We start from the raw sequence: 5,063 nt of genomic DNA on the forward strand, positions 1-5,063 counted from the left end.
ATGGTTGATAGCAAGCGTAGAGTGCAATATTTAATTCGCTTCTTGATTATCATAACGTGGAAACGCGGCAGACAGATGCGCCAAAGTACATCATTTGTGACGTCATAAAGACCACGCCGTATTTTTAAAATCGGACATTTTAAAATATTAATTTTAAAAAGAAAGTTGGGAAAATGAAATTTTTTTCTCACTCCACGTTTTTTTTTTTTTGCTTATTCTATCAATTTCAGTGACTAAAAGTAGTACTTTTGACTGAAGGAAACTACCTCATTCTAGTCATTATGTTGAAAAAATTCTCAATAACAATGCTGCATTTCAAAAGTCATATCTAAAATTATTTAGTTGTAGTAAACGATCTACAGACACTCTGAGATTTGATGCGATAAATCTATCAAATAAAAACATTACCCACCATAGATGGTAAAACTTGAATTGTTCCGTCCGGATTCCCACGGAATGGCCACAGAGAGCTCAAATCTCTGCCCTAATAATACGACATTTAAGACTTTCAATGTGTCTGGTGGGTGGTCTTTGCCTTCTTGGATCTTTGCTCTTCTTGCAGGAGAAGATCATGGGTTCATAAATTGGACGGTATGACACCTCTAAAAGAAATAACTACAATTCTCAGAAACTAAAATTTGTGAAATAGATGTAGATAAGTCATTCAGTGTGATAGTTTCTCTGTTTATGACATACACCATAGGTTCATAAATTGGACGGTATATCACCCCTAAATGAAATTATTCCAATTCTTAGAAACTAAATCTTGTAAAATAGCTCTAGATTAGTCATTCAGAGTAACTATTTCGGTATTTATGATATACAGCATAGGTTCATAAATTGGACGGCATAACACCCCTAAAAGAAATAATTCCAATCCTTAGAAACTAAAATTTGTGAAACAGATATAGATAAGTCATTCAGTGTAACAATTTCTCTGTTTATGGCATACACCATAGGTTCATAAATTTTACGGTATATCACCCCAAACAGAAATTATTCCAATTCTTAGAAACTAAAACTTGTGAAATAGATATAGCTAAGTCATTCAGTGTAACAATTTCTCTGTTAATGACATACACCATAGATTCATAAATTGGACGGCATAACACTCCTAAAAGAAATAATACTAACTCTTAGAAATTAAAACCTGTAAAATAGGTATAGATTAGTCATTCAGAGTAACAATTTCTATATTTATGACATACATCATAGGTTTATAAATTGGACTGTATTACTCCTCCCCTAAAAGAAATAATTCCAATTCTTAGAAACTAAAAAACTTGTGAAATAGATATAGATTAGTTATTCGGAGTAACAATTTCTATATTTATGACATACATCATAGGTTTATAAATTGGACTGTATTACTCCTCCCCTAAAAGAAATAATTCCAATTCTTAGAAACTAAAAAACTTGTGAAATAGATATAGATTAGTTATTCAGAGTAACAATTTCTATATTTATGACATACATCATAGGTTTATAAATTGGACTGTATTACTCCTCCCCTAAAAGAAATAATTCCAATTCTTAGAAACTAAAAAACTTTTGAAATAGATATAGATTAGTTATTCGGAGTAACAATTTCTATATTTATGACATACATCATAGGTTTATAAATTGGACTGTATTACTCCTCCCCTAAAAGAAATAATTCCAATTCTTAGAAACTAAAAAACTTGTGAAATAGATATAGATTAGTTATTCAGAGTAACAATTTCTATATTTATGACATACATCATAGGTTTATAAATTGGACTGTATTACTCCTCCCCTAAAAGAAATAATTCCAATCCTTAGAAACTAAAATTTGTGAAACAGATATAGATAAGTCATTCAGTGTAACAATTTCTCTGTTTATGGCATACACCATAGGTTCATAAATTTTACGGTATATCACCCCAAACAGAAATTATTCCAATTCTTAGAAACTAAAACTTGTGAAATAGATATAGCTAAGTCATTCAGTGTAACAATTTCTCTGTTAATGACATACACCATAGATTCATAAATTGGACGGCATAACACTCCTAAAAGAAATAATACTAACTCTTAGAAACTAAAACCTGTAAAATAGGGTATAGATTAGTCATTCAGAGTAACAATTTCTATATTTATGACATACATCATAGGTTTATAAATTGGACTGTATTACTCCTCCCCTAAAAGAAATAATTCCAATTCTTAGAAACTAAAAAACTTGTGAAATAGATATAGATTAGTTATTCGGAGTAACATTTTCTATATTTATGACATACATCATAGGTTTATAAATTGGACTGTATTACTCCTCCCCTAAAAGAAATAATACTAACTCTTAGAAACTAAAACCTGTAAAATAGGTATAGATTAGTCATTCAGAGTAACAATTTCTATATTTATGACATACATCATAGGTTTATAAATTGGACTGTATTACTCCTCCCCTAAAAGAAATAATACTAACTCTTAGAAACTAAAACCTGTAAAATAGGTATAGATTAGTTATTCGGAGTAACAATTTCTATATTTATGACATACATCATAGGTTTATAAATTGGACTGTATTACTCCTCCCCTAAAAGAAATAATTCCAATTCTTAGAAACTAAAAAACTTGTGAAATAGATATAGATTAGTTATTCGGAGTAACAATTTCTATATTTATGACATACATCATAGGTTTATAAATTGGACTGAAAACTCTCCTAAAAGAAATAATTCCAATTCTTAGAAACTAAAACTTGTGAATTAGATGTAAATTAAATGAAAAAAAAGATAAAATAGGCTTTGTGCTGCAATACGATTAAATTGAAAAAAAAACAACGTAAATAAAACGCAAATTAACAGGAAAATACAGCTATAGCTAATTCAAGGCTACAATAGAGCCGCTTCATCAGTGCAAGAAACTCAGCACACAACTAGAAAGTCGTGGAAGAACTGAACGTCAACCACGTGGACCCCGGTATTTATACCAATTGGTTAACCTATTTGGTATTTTTCCGGGGTCCACGTGATTGACATTCAGTTCTCCCACGACTTTCTAGTAATTTTTCGTCTAAAAATGTCTAGAGATGCTCTATTTAAACCTTTGTCAGTATCGCACTGATCGTGTGGTTCCCTCGTCAGAATGACTGTGCATTAGGGTGTCTCAAAAAAAAAAAAAAAAAAAAAAGAAACGAAAGTCGATTTTTTTAGTCGCACACTCTCTTATATATTTACTTTTAGGTCAAAACAATTGTAAAAAAAGTTTCATATAATTTGTGCAACTGCAACCAGTGCCGAGTGGAGCCTGAAAGTGTGAAACAGTACTGTGTACTCGGCCGGATAAAAAAAAAAAAAAAATTTGGAGGTTCGAAATTTCATGTTGATAAAACGTTGCCCCCACCTATAGCCTCACACGTACCACAAAAATATTTATCCGTATTAAAAAATATTTAGGTGCCCAGTAAGAAGCCGAAACTTTATAATTTTCTTCAAAAAATTGACTTTTTCGATTTATCTTTAAAAAATTACATATACATTTAAATAAAATATCAAGTTCGAAAACAATTAGTGAACACATTTTCAAATCGACATAAATAGTAAAAAAAAAATGTTTAAAATGAAAGATTGAACTTAAATTGTGAAAAAATACATCTTTTGAGTACCATGTGGGAGACTTAAATATTGCAAGAGAGCAAATATTTCTATTTAACGCTTATAATCGTCTTTATTGTTAATATTTCTCAGCTTGACAGCTTCTTTAAATTTGTCTGATATGTTTTTAAAAAATGTATAGAAAAAAAATCAATTTTTTGAAGAAAATTACAAATTTTAAGCTTTCTGCTGGACACGTAAATATTTTTTTTTTATTTGGATAAATATTTTTGCGGTGCATGTGGGGCTATAGGGCCAATGTTTTATCAACATGAAATGTCGAACTTACAAAAATAAATCGATTTGACCTGAAAGTATTGATTCTTTGGTATTGCTTTACACTTTCAGGCGCAGGTCGGCGCGGGTTGCCGTTGTTTAAATTATGTGAAACTTTTTTTACAATTGCTTTGACCCAAAAGATTTAAGAGAGTGTGCTACTTGAAAAATCGACTTTCATTTTTTTGGGGGGGGAAGGGAAAACCCTACTCTACATGTAAGCCATCTTACGATCCTCTCAAAATAAAGGTTTTGCTTGTTTTGACCCCCCTCCCCCCCTTGCCCCAGAGAAAAACGCTTTTGCTCTTAATGTTTTCAAATACTGGTGAAAATTAAGTGAAGTAGTAACAAACAGATAATACTCATCAAATAAATATATTTTTAGAAAAACATGAACTACTTTTTGTTTAGTAATTTTGGCAACAAAAAGTAAAGTTTGATACTCGGTATACATTGTTCACGATCAAGGACGGATATAGGGGAGAGGCGATCGCCCGTCCCTCAAGGGACTCTCCACCGGTAATTTTTCGAAAATGAAGTTCAAAAAACGCAAGTTTAGACGAATTTCGTTGATGTTAAGAGACGGGGGATTTGGGTTTGGGACACTCTCTCGGAACTTTTTCGGATTTAGTCCAAAACCTTTGTGATCAATGTTTTGAAATCAGTATACATAGTAAAAAGTATGAAATTAAAATCAATCGCTCCTCCTTTGAAAAATTTCTGCATCTTTCCTTGTTGACGGTAGACATTATTTTGATAAGTTCTGGCAACAAAAAGTGCTCACAAATGTTAAATTAATGGAAAATATGAATGATTAATTTTTAGTTTACAAGCACCAATTAAGCTATTTCAAGAAGCATTTTCGAGAAAATGTCTGAAGAGAAAACGAAGTTTAATTTAGGCATCAGACGACCGTTCAAAAGTGTGAATTGTCACAAGAAATAAAAACGTATCTCTCAAGGTCATCAAGATTTGAAACGCAGTGTCGGCATGAATGAGACGTTTTCATGTCTAATGGGGTGGGAGGTCTCCCCTCTCCTCTGGTTTTTCTTCTCCTACAGGTGGAAAGGACACATTTTGCCTCCCCCGCCACTAAAAGATTCGGAGCAAACGAGCCCCCTGTGGGGTCCTTCACGGTGTCAACGACCCCGGGAAGACTGTCTCGTC

This window comes from Uloborus diversus, chromosome 9 (assembly GCF_026930045.1).
Source record: "Uloborus diversus isolate 005 chromosome 9, Udiv.v.3.1, whole genome shotgun sequence".
NCBI lineage: Eukaryota > Metazoa > Arthropoda > Arachnida > Araneae > Uloboridae > Uloborus > Uloborus diversus.